Source organism: Miscanthus floridulus, chromosome 10 (genome assembly GCF_019320115.1).
Source record: "Miscanthus floridulus cultivar M001 chromosome 10, ASM1932011v1, whole genome shotgun sequence".
Taxonomy (NCBI): Eukaryota; Viridiplantae; Streptophyta; class Magnoliopsida; order Poales; family Poaceae; genus Miscanthus; species Miscanthus floridulus.
In genome coordinates, this window is record NC_089589.1 from 21,556,156 (window position 1) to 21,580,519 (window position 24,364).

A 24,364-nucleotide genomic window follows, 5' to 3' on the forward strand; every position below is an offset into this window, starting at 1 on the left:
CAATTTAGTTGGAGCCATAAAGGACTTACTGTAATTGACTTTAAGGCCAGATCTCTCAGCAAAAGAATTAAGCAAAGCCTTGAGGAAAAAAAAGTTGTCTGGCATCACCCTCCATAAAAAATCAATGTGTCATCAGTATACTGAAGTATTGGAAAGTCCTGACTATGGACCAAATTGATTGGTAAAGAAAGAAGACCTTGCTACTTAGCTCTGTTCAAGACGGTCTGCAGAAAATCAGCTGCCAAGACAAAAAGCAAGGGTGATAGGGGATCCCCTTGCCTAACTCTCCTTCTACAGTGGAAGACTTTACCAGGTACACCATTCAAAAAGACAGAAGAGGTACCTGAGTTGAAAATCATATTCATCCGTTGAATCCATTTACTGGGGAAACCTTTATGCTGCATAATTTCAATCATTAGCTGATGCTCTACCTTATCAAAGGCCTTTTCAAAATCCAGTTTCAAAATAATAATCTCCTTCCTGGATTGATGACAAATGTGAACATATTCCAAAGCCCAAGCGAAGCAATCTTGAATAGCCCTAGCCTTAATGAACCCATATTGATTTTTGTGGATCAGAGATGGAAAGAGCAACTGTAATCTATTAGCTAGCAACTTTGTCAAAATCTTAACTGAGGTATTTAGCAGGGAAATAGGCCTGTAATCTGAAACCTTGACTGCGTTGCCATGTTTTGGGACAAGAGTGATATGAGAGCCATTGATGCTTCTCAAGCATACATTACCAGCCTAGAAGGCAATGCATAAGCTGTAGAAATCATGACAAGTCAAAGCAACACTTTTTAACAAAGTCAGTATTGAAGGCATTAGGACCTGGTGCTTTATCAGAAGGCATAGCTTTGACAACTTGATCAATCTCTTGGTGACTAAAAGGGGCAATTAAAGCTGAAAGATCAGTAGCATTGTGCAAGAGATTATCAAGATTAAAGAGAACACCTGTAAAACCATTGACTCCAAGTCTTTCCTTGAATGATTGCCAAATTAGGAGCTCCTTCTATTGATGATCACTAAGACACCTGAATCATTCTCCAAATGGGTAATCAAATTCTTCCTAAAACAAATAGTAGCATGAGCATGAAAAAACTTTGTACTTGCATCCCCCAAAGTTACCCATTTAATTTGACCCCTCTGCTTCCAATAAGTTTTTTTTGCTGTTTGAACAAACTCTGAAGCTTTAGCTGCAAGATTTCTTTAAAATTCCATTCACAAAGTGAAAGATCTCTGAATTCCTCAATTAAAGTTAGAAAAGAAAGAACTAACTTCACATTAGAAATAGTAGCTTTCAAGTTGGACAGAGAGTGTTTCCAAAGCCTAAGAGACCTTCTCAAATTTTTGAACTTGGTACTTGAATTAGTGTTGCATCAGTTAGATGGGCAGGAGCCACCCAACTGTTTTGAACTTCACATACTCATGGTGGTTTTCTCACTCGATAACAATGTCGATGTCTTCCTCAGCAAGTCGAGTTGGCGAGTCGCCTGTAGCACATTATATCTGATAGCTCTTGTTTAGCAGCATGATGTCACTAGCAGTTAATGTTGGCCCACAGGATCACCGGCTCAGGTGAGTGAACCACTCACCAGTCTTGCCGAGCACCCACTAGTGTTGCCGAGCACCCACTAGCCGTGCCGACCACGAACAAGCGTTGTCCGTCCCCACACACTATGGCTAGAGCTAGAAGAAGAAGGGAGAACAGAGCAAGCACACACAATACAAGACACCAGCGCTGGCCGAAGCCCTGTCTATGAGATGGCAAATCTGAACTCTTTTTACTGAGTTGCCATGGTAGTCTATTTATACAACTCTATCCATCTAGTCCTAGTACAACACACATGCTATAACAGTAACTAGATAACATACAGGGCTAACTCTGCGTCGGCCACTGCATGTGCCAACAGTGTTGCAGGTGAGCCGTGCGGCGCCTGTACCTGCAACGGCTATAGTATCACAGTAGGGGGCCTTTTTGGCGCCACCTTCCCTTGCTGTGTTCACACAAGGTAGCAGTAGATTATCTAACAATCTTCCCCTAATCCTACTGCTAAGCCTTGTACCCCCTCCATGCCGATCATCTCCTTTAGCTCCATGAGTCGAAGACGTCTGAATGGCTTGGTGAGGATGTCCGTGAGTTGCCGACCAGTTTCGACGAACTCAATGACGATCTGCCCTCCATCGACATAGTCCCTAAGGAAGTGGAACTTCATGTCGATGTGTTTACTCCGGTCGTGCAGAACCGGATACTTCGCGAGGGCGATGGCGGGCTGGTTGTCCACCATCAGTGCTAGTGGGTGAGCTTCCACGCTGGTCAGCTTGCCCTGCAGCCGATGTAGCCACACAACTTGACACGCCGCTGTGGCCGCTGCTACGTACTCTGCCTCGCACGTAGATAGCGCCACCACCTTCTGTTTCAGTGACAACCATGAAATTGGGGCCGACCCGAGGAAGACGAGCACGCCAGAGGTGCTCCATCGCCCGTCAATGTCCCCCACCATGTCTGCATCGCTAAACACAGTGAGCTGCAGCCTACTTCCGCCGGTCTTGGGGAAAATGATCCCTTGATCCACCATTCCCTTGACGTAGCGCAATAGCCGCTTCACCGCAGCCCAGTGATCCTCTCTAGGATCCTCCATGAAGCGACTGACGTAGCCCATGGCAAACGCAATGTTCAACCTCATGTGGACTAGGTAGCGTAGACCGCCGACGATGCTCCGGTAGAGTGTCGCATCCACCTTTGTCGTGGTGCTGGCCTTCGTCAGCTTTAGTCGCTCCTCCATTGGAGTCACGCATGGCTTGAACTCAGCCATGCCGCTCCTCTCCAATAGCTTGGAGGCATACATGCTCTGACCGAACGTGAGTTCCTCCTTCCCCTATCTCACTTCGATGCCGAGGTAGTAGGAGAGTGCGCCGAGATCGCTCATTCGAAAATGAGCCACCATCTCACGCTTGAAGTTGTTGATGTCCTCCGTGTGTGCGTCGGTGACGATCAGGTCATCCACATACATGCCGACGACGAGCTCCTCCTTTCCCCGCCGCTGCGTATAGAGCGCGTGCTCGGTTGTCAACCTTTGAAACCCAAGCTCGCCTAGCGTGGCGTCAAGCTTGGCATTCTATGCTCGGGGGCCTGCTGTAGCCCATAGAGTGCCTTGTGCAGTCGGAGCACCCTATGCTCCTCTTCCTTAATGGTGAAACCTGGAGGTTGCCTGACGAAGACCGTCTCCACCAGTTCACCGTTGAGGAAGGCCGATTTAACGTCCAAGTGATGGACGCACCAATCCTTTGCTGCTGCCAAAGCAAGTAGCAAACGGACCAACTCCATGCGCGCTACTGGCGCAAAGACCTCCTCGAAGTCTATGCCCTCGCGCTGAACAAAGCCTCGGGCGACGAGGCGTGCCTTGTGCTTGACAATGGCGCCAAGCTCGTCCCGCTTGACTTTGTACACCCACTTTAGACTGATCAGATGATATCCTGAAGGTGGATCGACGAGCTGCCAAGTCTCATTTTCAGCGATCGTCTTCATCTCCTCCATCATCGCCCGTTGCTAGGTTCCATCGCGCTTGGCTAGCATGAACGTGAGTGGTTCCTCTGCACTGATGAGTAGTAGCTCTGCGTCGTTGAGCAGCCTGCCCGCCAAACATGAGGGACCTGTACCACCGACGGTGTTGTCTAGCCTACGGAACCGCACCTCCTCACCTTTGTGGATGGCATCCACGAACTCAGTGATGTCACTGGAAGGTGAGGCGAACTCGATTGGCGTCGATGGAGTTCCCTATTCCGCTAGAGTGCTTGGCACAACACCTTGAGTGCTCGGCACTACTTCTGGATAGCTTGTCATAACTCCTACAGTGTTCGGCCACACTGTAGGAGTGCCCAGCCTCAGTCTTGGAGTGGTCGGCACCACTGCAAGACGTCTTGGCTCCACCACAGGAGTGCTCGGCACCCATCCTGGAGTGGTCGCCACCACTGCAGAACCTCCCAGCACCACTCCTGGCGTGCTCGGCATCCCTCCAGAAGTGCTCGGCACTCCTCCCGAAGTGTTCAACATCCCTCCCGAAGTGCTTGGCACTGTCCTAGGAGTGCTCAGCTCTACCACCGGAGTGCTTGGCACCTCTTCCCCAGCGTCTCCACCACCGTGGATGACCAAGTGCTCGACGACGAAGGTGCTGGTGAAGCCGTCAGCTTCCCTCGTGCTTGGACTATTCCAGTCCCAAGCCACCTCCTCTTCAAACACGACGTCGCATGAGACAAGCACCTTGTTTCTACCTGGGTTGTAGAGCTGGTATGCCTTGGTACCCTCTGCGTAGCCCAAGAACACCATGGGTGTGCTCTTGTCCTCCAGCTTGGTGAGGTTCATCTTCATCTTCCTGACGTGGCCGATGCAACCGAATGTCTAGAGGAAGGACACGCTCGGCTTGCGCCCATACCAAGCTTCGAATGGCGTCTTGCCTGTCAGGGCCTTGGTTGGAGTGCGGTTGAGGATGAACACTGCTGTGGTCACCACCTCCACCTAGAACCTTGCCGGCATGCCTTTGTCCTTCATCATTGATCGGGCCATGCCGACCACCGTCTAGTTCCATCGCTCCAACACGCCATTCTGTTGTGGCGAGTACAACGCAGTGTGGTGTTGCCCTACACCCTGATCCGCGTAGTACGCAGTGAACTCCACCGAAGTGAATTCACCACCATGATCAGTCCTCAACACGCAGAGCTTCTTGCCGCTCTCGGCCTCCGCACGCGTCTTGAACTTCTTGATTGTCGCCGCCACTTCATCCTTGCTCGTCAGGAGTTGCAGCCACATGTAGCGACTGCAATCATCCATGAGCAAGAGGAAGTACCGCCGACCACCATTTGTAGCAGGCGTGATCGGCCCGCAGAGGTCGCCGTGAACGAGCTCGAGAGCGTCCTTCGTGTGATACTTGGCTGCCTTTGGGAAAGGTAGCCTCCTCTGCTTCCCGGTCAGGCAGCTATCACACAGCTTGCCTCCGTGCTTGATGTGTGGTAGCCCTTGGACCATCTTCTCCAGTTGACCAAGCGCGTCAAAGTTGAGATGTCCGAACCGGGCATGCCACATCCACGGTTCCTCGGAGTGCCTTGCCGCCAGGCACATCGACTGCTTTACCTTTAGGTCAAGCAGGTACAACTGGTTCAGGGACCTCTTCACCTTGGCAAGAAGTCGCTGCTCCTGGTCCCTGATCCTAAGGACGCCGTCCTTGATCAGTACCTCGCTACCGCGCTCATCCAGCTGACCAATGCTGATGATGCTGGAACGCAGCTGCGGGATGTAATATACATTCGTTAGCGTGTGGTGCTCCCCATTCTGGCATCGAAAGATAATGGTGTCGCGCCCTTGGATAGACACCCTTGAGCTATCACCAAACTTCACCAAATCAGTAACATCGCCGTCGAGCTCGGAGAAGGATGCCTTGGAGCCCGTCATGTGGTTACTGGCACCAGAGTCTAGATACCACCGCTGCTCTTGGTCGGTGCCCACACGTCCGAGGTAGACTTGGGCGCGTGGTTTGTCGAGGTTGATGGTCTTCAGGGCCTTCCCAGGTCCTTCCACTGTCGTTGCCTCTTCCCTCTCCTCGGCCTCGACGTCGTGCAGTGCACAGAACGTCGCCATCAGGATAGTGGCCTCATCCTCATCATCGGCTTGCGCCAGATGAGCCTGAACCTTCTTCTCCTACTTGCGATTTGGGCACTCCCATGCCCAATGGCCCATCTTCCTGCAACACCGACAGGCGTTGGGGTCGACCTGCTTCTTCTCCGAAGAAGCCTTACTGCGGCGCTTGCCATCGCCACCGTGGCTGGAAGAGGCTGCCTTCCCGGAGTTCCTGTGAGCAGCCCACTCCTCTTTCGTCAGCAGGAGTTTTCCGCTGTCCTTCGTTGCTGTTGCCTGCTCCAGGCGGTCGTCCATCACCCGTAGACGGCTTGTCACATCCTCAATGGTGAGGGTGGACAAGTCCAACATCGTCTCTATGGAGAGAGCAATCTGGATGTACTTTGCCGGCATGGAATGGAGGTACTTGGAGACCGCCTCCTCTTCGTTGATGGTGATGCCATGGCTCTTTAGCTTGTTGATGAGCGTCTGCAGGCGGAGGAAGAAGTCCTCCACCGTTTCACCATCCTTGAACTTGAGGTTGGTGTACTCCTGCTTCAAAAGCTGGGTCGTCGCCTTCTATGCGCGGTCGGAACCGACGCGCATCGCCGCAATAGCCTCCCACGCCTCCTTAGTAGAGCTCTTCGTCCGCAACGGCTCCCTGTACTCCACCGGTATAGCAACGAGGATAGTCTCCAGCACTGACATGCCATCCTCCTCATTGTTGGTGCCCTTGTCAATAGCTTTCCAGAGCCGTCAGGCTCTGAGCTCGACCTTCATGGTCACCGACCACTCTCCATAGTTGGTGCGAGTCAGCGTCGGCCAACTAGTGCCGCTGACCTCCCGCACCGTGCGAACAACGACCTCAGGTCGTGGCTGGGCAGCCACAGCAGTGCCACTGCTGTCGCCCATCTCCGAACCACTCGTCATCACCAGCGGTTAGTCTGGCGATGACGCTTGTACGGCTCTGATACTACTTATTGGCCCACAGGATCACCGGCTCAGGTGAGTGAACCACTCATCAGTCTTGCCGAGCACCCGCTAGTGTTGCTGAGCACCCACTCGCCGTGCCGATCATGAACAAGCATTGTCCGTCCCCACACACTATGGCTGGAGCTAGAAGAAGGGAGAACAGAGCAAGCACACACAATATAAGACACCAGCGTTGGCCGAAGCCCTGTCTCTGAGATGACAAATCTGAACTCTCTTTACTGAGTTGTCGTGGTAGTCTATTTATACAACTCTATCCATCTAGTCCTAGTACAGCGCACATGCTGTAACAGTAACTAGATAACATACAGGGCTGACTCTGCGCCGGCCACTGCATGTGCCTATAGTGTTGTAGGTGAGCCATGCGGCGCCTGCACCTGCAGCGGCTACAGTATCACAACAGGAGGCCTTTTCGGGGCCGCCTTCCCTTGCTGTGTTCACACAAGGTAGCAGTAGATTATCTAACAGTTAATGCCTACAGTCCAAACGGTGTAGGGAAGTTTATTTTGCTGCAGAACAAGAACAGCACGAATAGCAATATAATGAAGGGAGCACATCAGATAAACGTACAACACATTGCAATCAAACACAAGGTGACACATATGAGTAGTAAGATGGCATCAAACACAGATTGCTAAGTAAGATGGACCTATGGTTGTTTCCCTCACTCCACAGCAATGGCGATCTCTTAAACCGGTCCATCTTGGGGTTCAGAAGCTGAATCAACTGCATCGACTTCAATTCCTTCTCCAACATTTGTGCCTTGGAGTTGTGATGAAGCCGAACCGCCTGTGTCAATGTACATTTTAGTATTTCAGTTTCTTCTGCCTGTAGATTCCAGCAATTGTCCCCCGTTGTCGAGAATATGCTTGAGCATGACGTCCATGTCGTCGTTGGTGTTGGTGAAGAGAGCTTGCCTATAGTCCCTGGGATGAGCATCTTTGGGAGGATCAGGAGCATGTAGTTGGATATCACCTCGCTGTATCGACGGGTGGCGACAGATACTTGCACTGAAGCATCGGACGACGATGTTTGTTTGGGGTGGTGGCAACATGCCAGAACAGGACGCTGTGGTCGAACAACACTTTCAAGCTCCAAAGTAGTAGCCATGGGTGCTTGTGCCTGCTGATGGCCCACTGCCCCACATATTGTTGAATCTCCTGTAACTGGCACCATCGACAATGTATTGCATGTTGAAGCACCAGGCCTAGAACTCCAACGCCCGCAAGTTGAGACTCGTGCATGATGTACCAGTGCTTGTTGTTGTAGCCACTGAAACCCATGACGACAGAGAACATCACAAGCTCATTGTCCTGCAAGCATAGACCGTAAACATGTGTCAGCTGTGATATATGAGTCCTCACCAGTGGCTTCACCATCGTGCACATCAATTTGTGTCTTGCCTGGGGGCGAATAATCTGTTCACAGCTGAATGTTAGTTCATTTTTTATTGCTGGCGGTGATGAAACCAAATGGCAACTGAACAGAGTGTTGCCATTTTGGTGGTCTTTTGGTGCTGGCCTTGGAAAGAGATGAAAGGTAGACTGGTGTCGCTTGTGGGCTGATAGCTTTTTTGGCTGTTCCTCATTGGTGTCCACGAAACATCATGACTGTTCGCCTTCACACACATGAAAATATTATCCCAGTATGTACAAATACACCCGATCTGCCCTGGGGAAGCTGAGGGTTCTCCCATTATGTACAAATAGACCCAATCAGCCCTGTGACAACCTGCACTATGCTATCTCCATGGCAGGCTCAAGCGAAGTGTAACACCCCGTCCAAAATCTACTTACGACCCATCGCTTCGGGGTAGCTGAAGGATCGAATACACCTGATTAGCCCTGTGAAAACCTGCACTATGCTATCTCCACGACAGGCTCAAGCGAAGTGTAACACCCCGTCAAAAATCTTCTTACGACCTATCGCTTCTTGTGGAAGAGGCTCACATACGCATAGGACATCTCTTACACTTTTGTCCTTCCTTCGTGTAAAAGGGTTAATCCGGAGATGATGTGTTTGGAACGACAATGATTATAAGCTGGTCCAAACCTATTTAAACAACGAGGGTGGGATTCCACCAGAATACGAGACATGGGTCAAATGGGCCAAAATATGAACACTGATCGGCTAGGGTATTACATTCTCCACTCCTTCAGGGTTGATACTCTCGGTAGCTTATCGTTTTCACGACGGACACATACCAGTAGATCTCCCCTCGGTGTCACGACCATGGCATGTCCCCTCCATGGACCCACATGCTTACATACGTGCACCGAGAGTATTGGCTCCGAATCACAAATCTATACCGAATAATAAAGAGACAAAATTTCTGGTCATCTTTTTTCATCCATCCATTATTTTCGTCCACCTCCCCCTAACTGCCAATAGTCGAGAGTTTCTTTCGTCTAGACTTATATATATAACCCGTGCTCATACGAATTAGAATAGCTCTTGTCTAGCGCGATACGGAGTTCGATTCCAAAACGTATTGGGTTGTGTGTGGTCTATGTTTAACCAAAGAGTCCATACTCATGCGCAAAAAAAAGTCCATACCCAATACGATTACTATATATAGTAAATTCGGTTTTTTTCCTTTTCCTATACCGTTATCTGTTCAGCCTTTTCCGTTGTTTTAGACTATCTCCGATCAGTACCGTATCCGATCCGTTTTTTATTTTCGCATTTGTTCCACTTTTTTTTTCCTGATTTCCTCTTTTTGTCTTTTCTTCTCCTTTTTCTCTCTTTTTTTTCTTTTCTGGACTATCAGGTCCGTTTCATGTCCTTTCCCTTATTATTTTGCAAGTCATTTTTGTTTTCCCGATTGTCTCATGATTTTTCTTATAAACAGAAAAATAAATAATAAACACAATATAGATTATGGATTTTTGGATCCTTCATCCTTCCCTAATCCTTAGTAATCAAATATTCCTACTACTAAATTATTGATGTAATTTGATTAACCCAATACGATTACTATATATAGTAAATTCAGTTTTTTTCCTTTTCCTATGCCGTCATCTGTTCGCCATTTTTTGTTGTTTTAGACTATCTCCGATCAATACTGTATCCGGTCCGTTTTTTATTTTCGTATTCGTTCCACTTCTTTTCTTGATTTTCTCTTTTCTTCTCCTTTTTCTTTTTTTTTCTTTTCTGGACTATCAGTTCCGTTTCATGTCCTTTCCCTTATTATTTTGCAAGTCATTTTTGTTTTCCCGATTCACTCATGATTTTTCTTATAAACATAAAAATAAATAATAAACACAATATATATTATGGATCTTTGGATCCTTCATCCTTCCCTAATCCTTAATAATCAAATATTCCTACTACTAAATTATTGATGTAATTTGATTAAGAATAAAAATTACTCTTATTATAACCTAGATCAGCTAATGGTCTAATTAATTAAATCGTGAACAGAAATCTTTGGCAGTTTATTGTCCAATCTAACCGGAAAGCGGTAACGGGAGTTGCGATGCCAGTAGATGTGGTGCCGCGGGAGGTGGTGGCGGTGAGGCCGCCACTATGACCTGTCGGGGGTGGGGAGGCGAGCGGAGAAAGAGAAAGAGGTGGGGAGGAGGTGGCGGATGCCGGTGAGGTAGCTGACGTCGGCAACAGCGACGGCGAAGCTCGCCGCCCTAGTGAGCGAGGCAGGTTGCCTACAGGGATTCTTCTTTTCCACTGAACTTTTTCGCTCTTTCATGGATAATTAAACAAGTTCATATATTTGATTAAAAAACAATATTATGTTTATATATTTCTACTTATTTTGCACGACATAAGGAATTTGCTAATTTGGCTGACATTATTCCAAATTACACTTTTATAGATGGTCAATGTTCTAATGTAATTATTGCTTCATTGCCGATGGATTAAATGGAAAATATACATATCTTTAGTAACTAAATAGAGATATAAGTTTTGATTTTCTCCCGTTGCAACACACAGGTATATTTGCTAGTATATATAATGCCCTAGTTTTATGAAAGCAACGTGTTCACCAAGCAGACTAGAGAGATGAGAGATTTTGATTTTTTGAACCATAATCTGTATGGACGACCGAGACGAATCCATTTGACTATGTACCAATATGTCCTGTTTTGCAGGTTGGATGAGTTCACATCGAACCAAATAATTTTGGACCAATCTACAACTTAAGTTCGGATGAGTTCATGATACAACTTGTACTTGAAGTATTGCGGCATTCAAAAAAATAATTTTGGACCATTCGTTTTTTCGATTGGATTCCCGTTTTCAATCTGCGGGGGCTTAAGTTTTTTTTTCTGAGAATGACAGTTGTAAGTTGAGTGTCTTGAAAAGCTGGTTGAGATTATTATTGACCTATTTGGCACAACCTAGAATTAATTTTAAGTCAACTTTTCTTCAGCTGCCCAGAGAATCAGCTCGTTGAGGAAGTTGTCCATGGAAAAACATTGGTGTTTGGCACCCCTGCCTTTGTAACACCATGTGTTTTCACCCTGTTGAAATCCACTAAAAATTTGATCTTTTAAAACTTTACAACAAATTTAAACTTGAGTAATTTATTTTCCACAAAACCAGTTTTATAATCTTTTTTCCAAAAAGCTTGCATCGAAATTTACCATATACTTTTGTGTTTTGAATGCTTGTAAGCTCCTCTAGAATTTATGGTGGCACCAAAATATTTTCCTTGACCACCCCTTTGAAATTTCCTTAAATTCAATTTGAAACCTTCAAAAATGAATTTGAAATAAGTCTAGAAAATAGAAAAGCATTTCATAAATGAAAAATGGTATCCGGGCTCAATCTTCCCTCTCCCTTTCTCTCAGCCCGCGACACAGCCCACATATCCACTCTCTTTCCCGCTTGGGCCGGCCCGGCCGCTCGGCCCAACCCGGCGCGCCCGTTCCCTCTTTTGCTCGCTGACCGCATGGCCCCACTCGTCAGACGTTTTCTCCTCCTCTCCTCTCACCGACACGCGGGACCTGTGTGTCATCTTCGTCATCTCCAGGGCGAGACGACGCGAATACCGCATCGCCTACCTCCGCCTCGATCTCGCCGCCGCCGCCTCGCTCCAGCGCCAAGCGGATAAGCATGAAGGCGCTTCCCAAAGCTCCGCGACGCTCTGCTGCTCTCCTTTCCCCTATTCCTTCTCGCCACGCGGCAGCAGCTACTGACTCGACCGTTGCCGCCGCCATGGCCGCGCTCTGAGGTCCGCGCCTACTCCTGGAAGCTAGCACACACCGCAGGGTCCATCTCACCGACTTCGAGCTCGTCCATGCGCGCTAGGAGAAGAGGCACGGCGAGAAATATCTCGCCACCATGAACCGACCTCGCCGGCCTATAAATAGGCCCGGCCAGTGAGCCCAGCCTCATCCATCACCACCACAAGCTTCAACTAGGGCTAGAACACACCATATCCCCATTCTCTCCTCCCCTCCCTTACTCAATCGAGCTCCTGCTCGATTTTTCCCAAATCAGGCGCCGCGGCTGCCATTGGAGCCGAGCATCGATTTCTCCCCCTCTAGAGCTCCATCAATCGATTAAGGAAGAAAGTGAGCTCATGAACCTTCCCCCTACCTTCTCCTCTACTCCTAGTCTCCTCCTTCCTTTTGTGTCGCCTGGCCGCCGTGAGCAGCCCACCGTCGAGCCGCCATTGCCGCTGCCCGTCACCAGCATGGCACGTCCGAGCAAGGCAACACCATCTGCTAGCCTCCACACACACTGTGACCACACGCCACGCACCGTTGTACATCCAAAGGCCTCGCACAAGCCTGAACCATCTCCGCACCGCCGTGGCCACTCCGACAAGCCGACGCTACCACAGTGAGCACCCCCCGTCGCCAACTACTCCACCAGAGACTGTGGCGTGAGCTCTGGAGCACCAGCCACCACTCAACGTCGAGCGCCAGCCAAGGACACTGTCGGTGAAGCCAGCTCCGGTGAGCTCATGGCCGCTGCGCTGTTCTCACACACACCGGACACCGCTGCCGCTCTCTGTTCCCCCTCCGTTCTCCCTCTGTCTCTTTGCACTGTGGGGCCAAGATGAAACGACATTTCACGTTGCTGCAGCTATAGCCGGAGATTTAAAATCAGATTTAAAACCTTGCACACACCACACATGCACAACGCTCAGCACGAGGAAATTGCTAGGTGCACCCGAGGAGTGTACACAGAGAGGTGAGAACTCATTTGCCTTGCCTAGAAAAATTCCTAGAAAATTCATAAATTAACTAGAGACTCTCTAGAGCCTACCCAAAATTTTCCACTCTTTTTTCTCCATCCAAAATTCCAGAAATATTCTTCAAAGTACTTCCCATGCACCTTTTTCTAATAAATTCATAACTCCATCCTAAACCCAAACCCCTCTATTCTTCCACCAAAAATCTTCAAAAATCAAGCCCTACATTCCCATATCCTTGCTTATAATTTTTGGTGCCCATTTAAATTCTAGTTTGATTGTTTTACATTTCTTTTATTAATGCTAACTCGTAGTGGCACTCATCCATTAACACCTTTTTATCACCGTATGCTCGTGTATGTGTGTGCATAATAACTCGTACATGAAACACTCAAATTAAGGTAGATATACAATAATAGGTCACACGCACATACATAGGTAAAAACCAGTGAATATGTATATATATAATGCACACGCATTTATATGCACAGTGTTATGCCTCTATATGACTAATCCACACACTAGTAAAAAAAGGGCTTCTATTCCCAGCTGCCAACCCCCTTTATTCCCAGTTACGCAGCCGGGAATAGAAGTTCGGGAATAAAGGGTTAGTAGCCGGGAATAGAAGTGGACCTTTAGTCCCGGTTGGTGATACCAACTGGAACTAAAAAGGTAGCCACGCCAGCGCCTGGGCTGGCCCCTTTATTCCCGGTTGGTATTACCAACTGGGACTAAAGGGTCTTTTTTTTCTTTTCCTGCTTATTTCAATTGATGATTCTTTTTTGTTTTAATTTGGTTTTCGAATACGCAATATTTGCTGCAAAGTAATATACGTATACGCGCGCGTATTGTAAAGTTTTCGCTCGATCAATGCACGCAAGCAACACAAGTAAAAGTAAACTAAAACATAATATTACATTTCATCGTCACATGTAAAGTTTGCATTAATTGTACATTTCATCATCACATGTTCTTTGGATCAATATGAAATTTGGCTTTCATCATCATATATTTGGGTCATAGTAAAACTCGCCGCCGGGAGTTAAGACCTGATCATTCAGAAATCCACCTATTATCTCTTGGATTGCTTTGAGATGGTGTGTGTCCAGGGTTTTTTTTCCTTCAACCAACGAGTCTTCAATTTGAGATATGAGATAAAGAAAAAGTATATTAGTATGTATATTGTGGCAGAACCTCCTAAGTTATAGGGCCCACATGCACCTGTCACTATCCGAAGACCTTTGACATTTATGCATATGTTTCCAATAACTTAAAAAGACTGTCGGGTGTCCTCGGGGAACCCCGAATCATCCACGATTTCCGAGCAGGATCACGTTACAGAGTTATTGCAAGTATTACAACATTATTCAAATATCTACACCAGAGTAAAAAACAGCGGAAGTCTTACAATAACATAATTTACAAAACAGAAGTTTCAAACCTTACAAACTAAGTTCGGTAGTTATTACAAAACCATAGTAGTAGTGGAGTGGCATAATTAATATAAACATATCACACAAAATAAACATCCTGCCCAAGGATCACACATTTACTTCTCATCGTCCTCACAAGGTACAACTGTCATGCAGCACGATCCAAAACAGATCTGCTCATGAGGCTCACCTGCAACAAGGGGTCAACGAACCCTGAGTACAAAAGTACTCAACAAGACTTAACCGAAATAAAACTGATAGAACTCAGGAATGCAGGTTCAGGGATTCAAGGTATGGTTTTAGCAATAATCGAAGTTATTTTGCGTAAAAGCTCTTTTAACAAAGTTCTTTAGTTCAGCAATTTAAACTTCATAAAATCATATACAAAGATGACACGATCCGTAATGAGATCATGAAACTTCATATCCAACACCTTCATCAACCATTCTCAAGTTCTAGTTATTAATACTACGATGATGAACAGTGAGTTGAGTCTCCATAACCGAGGAGCAACGACGATTCGAACCGATTAAACCCAGCTGGGGATTCCAGACCACACGACATATGCAGGTCCCCGACTCACATATATCAACCTACCCTCGGATCCTCTAAAGCAAGAACGGGTCCGCGCCACCCGAGAATACAGTACTCCACCAATCCAGCCCGTTGCCACGTGGGTACACGCTATTCCCGCCATCTCTCCACTCCCAGTGCGCGAGTAGCCATTCTCGTAATAGAATCGCCAAGTTAAGGCTTACCGGAGTATGTGGTTAGTACTACAAATTCTCACCTCATGCAATTCAACAACGGACGTGCCTTAATCGACACAGGCGGAAAGAACCCGCTCACAAGACCTCCATGTCTTGTGGCTCACACACACCGAGTCCGCCCGGTCTAGATTTATTACTCCACATTCCCATATCACATGCTAACATAATTAACCGATGTTCCATTTAAAACTTGCAGGTGGCAGGTAATCACCCGACTTTCATCGTTCTACGCATAGCTAAGCAAAACTAGGCATATACGAATTTAAAACTGATAATATGGTAAATATGGAATAACAAGGTTGGTAATGCACCAATTAGGCTCTTACTTAACTCTTAATCACTTAATGCAGTAACGGAAAGCAAAAGCAAAATTAATTTGTAAAACACAAGGTAGGGTTGTATGCATCCGGGGCTTGCCTTCGTTGACGGAAAAGTCCGGCTCCTGCGACGTTACACAAGTATTCGATCCGACCTCAACCGATGGATTAACCTCCTCAACAACTTGATTAACTACCACGTTTTCACCTTCGTTCACTACACGTAATAACAATGCCATGTTTAACATGATGCGGAATACGAAACATGATGATCGATGATGGATACAAAAATTAACAAGTTGAATACAACTTTCCTTCGCGGTACAGTTGCAAGTCAAACTAATCAAACCTTTTTCGCAACACCCAATCAATTGCCAAGAATCATTATCAACTAATGATCCAAGGACATCACCTAATCAAAAATTCAATCAAAACCTAAATCATTAAAGGTTACTATTTGCTTTTATGAATTAATTATTTAATTAAGAATTATGAAATAAATCAACTTATTCCAATTGGGCTCAAAATTTTTGTAAATGTTCATTACATGATAACTAAGTGGCAAAACAATTTTCATAATTTTTGGATAATTCATTAAGCCTAGAAAAATTATGGAAAGTCATTTATTAATTAATTGAGCAATTTTTATCATACCCCAAAAATACTTAAAATCAATATTTCAAATTTTTGTCACATAATATACATCACAAAGAAGTCACACAAAAATTTTCATAATTTTTGGAGCTCTAAATAAATTTACACAAAAATAACAAATTCCAGCACTATTCATATAAATCTGAAAAACAGAAAACTCATTTGAACGCTGAGTCACTGACATCGGACCCCACATGTCATCTTCAACCTTCGCGCGTTGACTACGACGACGACGGCGCTGACCGGCGCAAACTCGCCAACGGTGAATCCAAAGGCGACGGTCAAGGTACCAAAATGACCACATCATCACGGCGCATCGATTGAAGGCACTAGCTAGACGAATTACTACGAGCTACGAGCTTGGCATCGGCCATGGCGGACGCGGCGGCTCGGCGGCACTATGCCGGTGACAGGAGCTCGGTAGCGATTAAATAAACGGTACAGGAAGCACCAGTAGCTCACCACGAACACGACAGAGCAGAGAGCAAGACCGGAGAAGCAGCGTAGACGCGGGTCGACGTGCACAACAACGGCGGCGGAGCAAAGATCGTCGGTGATGGTGTGCCGGTGACTGTGGTGATCAAAATGAGCAAGCAACAACGGATTAAGCATCACAGCATCGAGACGAAGCTGGAGCTACACTAATCAGAAGCAACAGCTCACCGGAGGGCCCTGACCACGGTGAAACGGGATCACCGAAGCTGTTGCCGGCCGCGAAGAAGAAGTACGTTGCGCGGCGTTTCCCGGCGAAATCAGACTAAATTGAGGGGTTAGCTGGACGCGCAAGGAGTAGGCGGAGCTGGAGCTAGCTTATCAGCGATGGCGGAGCACGACAGCGACGGCACGGGCTCGCCGGAGATGAGCAAGGTGACGGGAAGAAAACAGAGCAAAGGAAAAGAAGAACGGCGACGGCTCCAGAGCTTTATAGGGCAGCCAAGGAAGCGCAAGGAAGCCACGACGAAGCCTTCAGCGCGCCAACGCGACGCCCGGACGGCCACGCGCGCGACTGGAAGCAAATCGAAGTTCGCCGGCATGTAGCAAGAGCGGTGAACACTGTTCACACAATTTACAGAAATGCCATTCGCCAAAATTCACAAATTACTCTCAAATTTTCATAACAACTCAAAAATCTCCAAAAACAAAAGTTGTTCAAAATCAAAAGTTCTACAACTTTGCTTTTGAAACCATATCCAAATTCATTTTACATTTTGAAATTCAAATTTGAATTCAAAAGGGGACACTTTAAAGAATTAAGCCTTTTCAAATTACTTCAAATTTTACTAAACAACTTTGAAAACTCCAAACACCAACTTTGTACAACTTGACAAGATCTACACTTTTGCTTTTGGGATCAACCCCAAAATATGCTTAGATTTTGAAATGAGTTTTCAGGGTAGAATTTAAATACTGGAATTAAGGTTTTCGGAATTTCAAAACAATACAGGTATTTCAAACTTGATTCAAACAATACAATTCAACACTTATACATGAATGTAAACTTGTTTTAGTGAATGCATCTCAAAGTTTTCACCAAATGCCAAATGCTTTGCAATGCATATGATGATATGTCAGGTTTTAGTATTTTAAACACCCGAGGTGTTACAATCCTTCCCCCTAAAAGAAATCTCGCCCCGAGATTCAAAGCCATAGAGTAAGTAATGGAAAAGGAAATGTGTCAATCCAAAAACATCCAGAACTTTTCCATAAAACAACTGAGGTTCTTTTACAAAACGCAATTTGTAGTAACCGAGCTCAACTATCATTATTCTATTCTATATTGACGCTAGAAACTCTGGAAACTTTTCTAACAAGTAATCTTCTGATTCCCAAGTAGCTTCCTCTTCTGAATGTTGATTCCATTGTATTTTATAGAACTTGATTGTCCGTCTTCGAGTAACACGATCTTTCTGATCTAACACTCGGATAGGATATTCGGAATAAGTTAAATCCGGTTCTAGTTCTACTCCTTCAACTTCCACATTCTGTTCAGGCACTCGGAGACACTTCTTCAATTGAGAAACATGGAACACATCATGCACAGCTGTGAGATGTTCAGGTAATTGCAAGCGATATGCCACTTTTCCATACCTTTCCAAAATTTGATATGGTCCAATATATCGAGGTGCCAACTTTCCTTTAACACCAAAACGGTTAACTCCCTTCATTGGTGATACTTTCAGATATACAAAATCTCCTTTGTTAAATACTAATGGTCTCCGTCTTCTATCCGCATAACTCTTTTGACGAGATTGAGCTATCTTCAAATTATTCTGTATTTGCCTAACCTTGTCTTCTGTTTCTTTCACAAGGTCAACTCCAAAGAATCTTCTTTCTCCAGGCTCAGACCAACTCAATGATGTTCTGCATCTACGACCATAGAGTGCTTCAAATGGAGCCATTCTAATGCTTTCCTGATAACTATTGTTGTATGAGAACTCGGCCAAAGGTAAGCATTTATCCCACTTATTAGAATAGTTAAGGGCACAACACCTTAACATATCTTCAAGCACTTGATTAACTCTTTCAGTCTGTCCATCAGTCTGCGGATGATAAGCTGTACTATACAGAAGTTTAGTACCCAACGAAGAATGCAATTGTTTCCAAAAGTTGGAGACAAACTGTGTACCCCTATCTGACACAATAGTCTTGGGTATTCCATGGAGACTCATGATTCTTGCTAAGTACATTTTGGCATATTGGGTCGTAGGATATATTGTCTTGACTGGAAGAAAATGTGCTGACTTAGTGAGTCGATCTACAATAACCCATACTGAGTCAAATCCCTTTGATGTCTTGGGTAGACCAACAATAAAATCCATACTTATATCCTCCCACTTCCAAGATGGAATAGGTAATGGTTGTAATTCACCAGCAGACCTCAAATGTATAGCTTTCACCTTTTGACAAGTATCACACTTTGCTATATATCTAGCAATCTCTATTTTCATTTTAGTCCACCAGAATCTTTGCTTCAAATCATGGTACATCTTGTTACTTCCCGGATGGATTGATAACCTAGTAGCATGTGCCTCATCTAGAATTGACTGCCGTAACTCAGGAACTTTTGGTACCACCAGGCGATCCTTGAACCATAACACATCTTCATCATCTATGTTAAAGCATTCCGCTTTTCCATTCTTGACTTTTTCCTTGATATGAGCTATACCCTTGTTTTCCTTCTGAGCAGCAATAACTTGATCTCGAATAGTAGCTTCAACAATTATGTTGGTCAAACTTCCTTGTTGAATTACTTCTACATTCAACTTCTCCATTTCTTGGCATAAATTCAAACCCATTGTTCTCACTATCACACAATTGCAATAACTTTTGCGACTGAGAGCATCTGCAACTACATTTGCTTTACCAGGGTGATAATGTACTTCCAAATCATAATCCTTAATCAGTTCTAACCATCTTCTTTGTCGCATGTTCAACTCTGACTGAGTAAAGATATACTTTAAGCTCTTGTGGTCTGTATACATATGGCACATATTACCAAGCAGGTAATGTCGCCAAATCTTTAGAGCATGAACCACAGCTGCTAACTCCAAATCATGAGTAGGATAGTGTTCTTCATGTTGCTTAAGTTGCCTAGATGCATAGGCAATGACTCGGCCTTCTTGCATCAACACACATCCAATACCAATACCTGAAGCATCACAATAAACATCAAATGGCTTCTCAATATCAGGTTGAGCTAACACTGGTGCAGTAGTCAACAGCCTTTTCAAAGTCTGGAAAGCCTCTTCACAATCTGATGACCAGACAAACTTGACTTGGTTCTTCAACAATTCAGTTATAGGTTTTGATATTTTTGAGAAATCTGGAATAAACCGACGGTAATATCCCGCTAATCCAAGAAAACTCCGAACTTGATGAACTGTGGTTGGCGGTTTCCAATCAAGCACATCCCTCACTTTGCTAGGATCAACTGCAACTCCTTCGGCTGACAAGACATGTCCAAGAAATTGCACTTCCTTAAGCCAAAAATCACACTTGCTGAACTTGGCATACAATTGATGTTCTCTCAAACGAGTCAGAACAATTCTGAGGTGTCCTGCATGTTCTGTCTTATTCTTGGAATATACTAGTATATCATCTATAAATACCACTACAAACTTGTCTAGCTCAGGCATGAATACTGAGTTCATCAGATACATGAAATGAGCGGGAGCATTTGTCAAACCAAAAGACATTACCAAGTATTCATATAATCCATATCTTGTGGTAAATGCCGTTTTGGGAATATCTTCAGGCTTTATCTTAATTTGGTGATATCCTGATCTCAAATCTATCTTGGAGAAAACTTTGGCTCCGGCCAATTGATCAAAAAGCAAATCTATCCGAGGTAATGGATACTTATTCTTGATGGTCACTTCATTCAACGGACGATAGTCAACACATAACCTCAGGGTCTCATCTTTCTTTTTCACAAAAATTGCCGGACATCCCCAAGGTGAGGAACTAGGTTGGATAAACCCTTTCTCAATCAATTCTTGTAATTGAGTCTTCAACTCGGCCAATTCCTTAGGTGGCATCCTATAAGCTCTCCGAGAAATCGGAGCTGTTCCAGGTTGTAACTCTATGTTAAACTGTACATCCCTATCAGGTGGTAGACCGGGTAAATCTTCAGGAAACACATCCGGAAATTCACACACTACCGGAATATCTCTAATCTCTTTGACAGCAGTTGCACAAATCTTGCTCACTGATCTTCTTAGGGTTGGAAGTTGGATAAGAAGTTGAGAATTACTATCAGGCAAACTCACTCTTAAGGTCCTATTCAAAGCATCTATAACAGCCTTATGCTGATACATCCAATTCATTCCCAAAATTACATCTATATCCTGATCCTTAAGGATAATCATGGTAGTGGGAAAAATATGCCCACCCAGGTTTACGGGTACCTGGTATACTATCTCCTTAGTACACAGACGTCCCCCGGGCGACTGTATAAAGAAACTTTCCTTTATTGCCCCAATCAAAATTTCATGCTTCACGACAAATGTTCTATTGATGAATGAATGCGATGCGCCAGAATCAAAAAGTATAACTGCAGGGTGATTGGCAACAGGAAACATACCCATCATCACTGGCTCTCCTTCAGGAATTTCCCCGGCTTGAATATAGAAAACCCTTCCTGTCTTCCTCTCATCTTTGCCCTTCTGAGCAATCTGATTGTGGTTCTTGTTTGGTGCCTGACCTTGTTGTTGATTGGCAGAGGCCTTCTGATAATTTTGATTAGCCTGCCTAGGATATGGACATTCCCTGGAGAAATGACCAGTCCTTCCACAATTGTAACACGGATAGTTGTGACCCTGTGATGTTGGAGCATTACCACCAGAAGCATTGGTTGATTGTGAGTTCGGATAGGTTATAGCAGGACGGACATTTGACTGTTGCCCGGCTTGGAACTGTGGCGGACGATAAGGAGGACGATAATGGTTTACTGGATGATAAATCACTCTCTGCCTCTTTTGGTTTCCACCAAAAGGTCCAGACGGCACATTCTTTTTCTTCTTGAGCTCCTTATGCTGCCGATACTTTGCCTCTGAAGCAATTGCAATATTTACTGCCTCATGATAAGTGATATTGGTACAGGCTGTCATCATTGTCTGCAGTTTGGTATTCAGACCTCTCATGAACCATTTCTTTTTCTTGGCATCCGTATTGACATGTTCAGATGCATACTGCGACAGATGATTAAATCTTCCCACATACTGCATTACGGTTTGATCTCCTTGCTTCAAAGCAAGGAATTCATCCAGCTTCATAGCCATCACTCCTTCCGGGATATAATGGGCTCTGAAAGCAGTGCGAAATTCTGTCCAAGTTAACGGAATGCCTGCGGGTTGCATGGCCATCAGATTTGCATACCAAGCACCAGCTGCACCTCTAAGTTGCTGGGCAGCAAACACCGGTTTCTGAAACTCTGTGCAGTGAATAAGATCAAATTTCTGCTCCATGGTTCTAAGCCAGTCATCAGCCTCCAATGGTTCATCTGCCTTGGTGAACACCGGGGGTTTTGTATCCGTGAAATCCACATAGGTAGCCTCATGCCTGTTATGATTGCGGCCACGGTTTCCATGCATCTGATTCTGATTACTTTGAGCCATCTCATGAAGCAAACGAGAATTTTCCACAGTCACATTGACTAATGCAGCGATAGCATCAGCCAGATTGGTCGGCATTGGTGGTGGGTTGGGGATATCATCATCATCTTGTGAAGTACCAGGAATATGCGATCCCCGCGTACGACGCATCTGTTCATAACAAACCAAACTTTATTCACAAGTCTTTATTCAAAGATCAAAGAGCTTACTACCCGCATTACATCGATGCCACTTATTTAAACACAAGAACACATCTAAACAAGACTACTAGCTTAACTAGATCTTCTATTACACAACTCTACTCCTTTCCGTGATTACTTCAAACTTCAGGCTCGGTATCCATTCCGGAATTGTTACCGCCTTCATCATCACTTTCATCTATCATTACTAATTCTTCAGGATCTTCTTCTTCTTCTGATTCACTTTCATCAGCAAGGATGACACCAGGGTCCATGGCATCAGCTTGAGGCTCATGATTCGGGTTTAGTAGATTGCTAAGCCTATGAACTTCCTCATGTAGATAGGTATTATGTTCTTCTAAATCTTCTACATAGAATTCTAGCTCATGAGTTCTAGCTCTAGCTACATCTTCCCTATGCCAAGCCTCATTTCGTCCCTCCACCGTACGAACTAACATGCTTTCGCAGTTCCTGTGTGCGGTGGTGAGACGCCTCAATTGATCCTGTAATTCTCCTAACTGTATAGCATCCAAAGCCCTATCTCTAGTAGCTTGTGCTAATTCTGCAGAAATCCTCTGTATCTCTGCTTGGGGATCAGGCCTAGAACTGCTACTGCTAACACCATCATTTCTAGGAGCAAGTTGGTGACGAGGAACTCCTTTGGGTCCAGTGGACTTACGGGGCGTCATCTTGGCACGAGCCATACTGTAGGAAACCAATTTAACCCAAGCAAGACCATTTGATCAAAGTCTAAAAAGTAACTAAGATGGATTACATTCCTCCAACCAGACTCACTACTTAATTCCAGACTAAGAGGTGAAGGAAGTAACAAGTGAATTATTCATGATGCATGCATCGTTCTTACGAACAAAAACATCAAAGTTTATAATACACATAAACAACATTTATTTTTATATAGGGCATAGTATGATTACTACTCCACCACACAAGACCCTTTTAATCAAATAAGGAATGGTGAGAAAGAAACAAGATAAGTCAGAAGCAATTTGGACCAAATTATCAAGTTAAATTTAGTCATCCAAATCCTTTTGAAGTTTTTGTAAAACAATACAACAAAAAACCTTGTAACGATCGCTCTGATACCATTCTGTGGCAGAACCTCCTAAGTTATAGGGCCCACATGCACCTGTCACTGTCCGAAGACCTTTGACATTTATGCATATGTTTCCAATAACTTAAAAAGACTGTCGGGTGTCCTCGGGGAACCCCGAATCATCCACGATTTCCGAGCAGGATCACGTTACAGAGTTATTGCAGTATTACAACATTTATTCAAATATCTACACCAGAGTAAAAACAGCGGAAGTCTTACAATAACATAATTTACAAAACAGAAGTTTCAAACCTTACAAACTAAGTTCGGTAGTTATTACAAACCATAGTAGTAGTGGAGTGGCATAATTAATATAAACATATCACACAAAATAAACATCCTGCCCAAGGATCACACATTTACTTCTCATCGTCCTCACAAGGTACAACTGTCATGCAGCACGATCCAAAACAGATCTGCTCATGAGGCTCACCTGCAACAAGGGGTCAACGAACCCTGAGTACAAAAGTACTCAACAAGACTTAACCGAAATAAAACTGATAGAACTCAGGAATGCAGGTTCAGGGATTCAAGGTATGGTTTTAGCAATAATCGAAGTTATTTTGCGTAAAAGCTCTTTTAACAAAGTTCTTTAGTTCAGCAATTTAAACTTCATAAAATCATATACAAAGATGACACGATCCGTAATGAGATCATGAAACTTCATATCCAACACCTTCATCAACCATTCTCAAGTTCTAGTTATTAATACTACGATGATGAACAGTGAGTTGAGTCTCCATAACCGAGGAGCAACGACGATTCGAACCGATTAAACCCAGCTGGGGATTCCAGACCACACGACATATGCAGGTCCCCGACTCACATATATCAACCTACCCTCGGATCCTCTAAAGCAAGAACGGGTCCGCGCCACCCGAGAATACAGTACTCCACCAATCCAGCCCGTTGCCACGTGGGTACACGCTATTCCCGCCATCTCTCCACTCCCAGTGCGCGAGTAGCCATTCTCGTAATAGAATCGCCAAGTTAAGGCTTACCGGAGTATGTGGTTAGTACTACA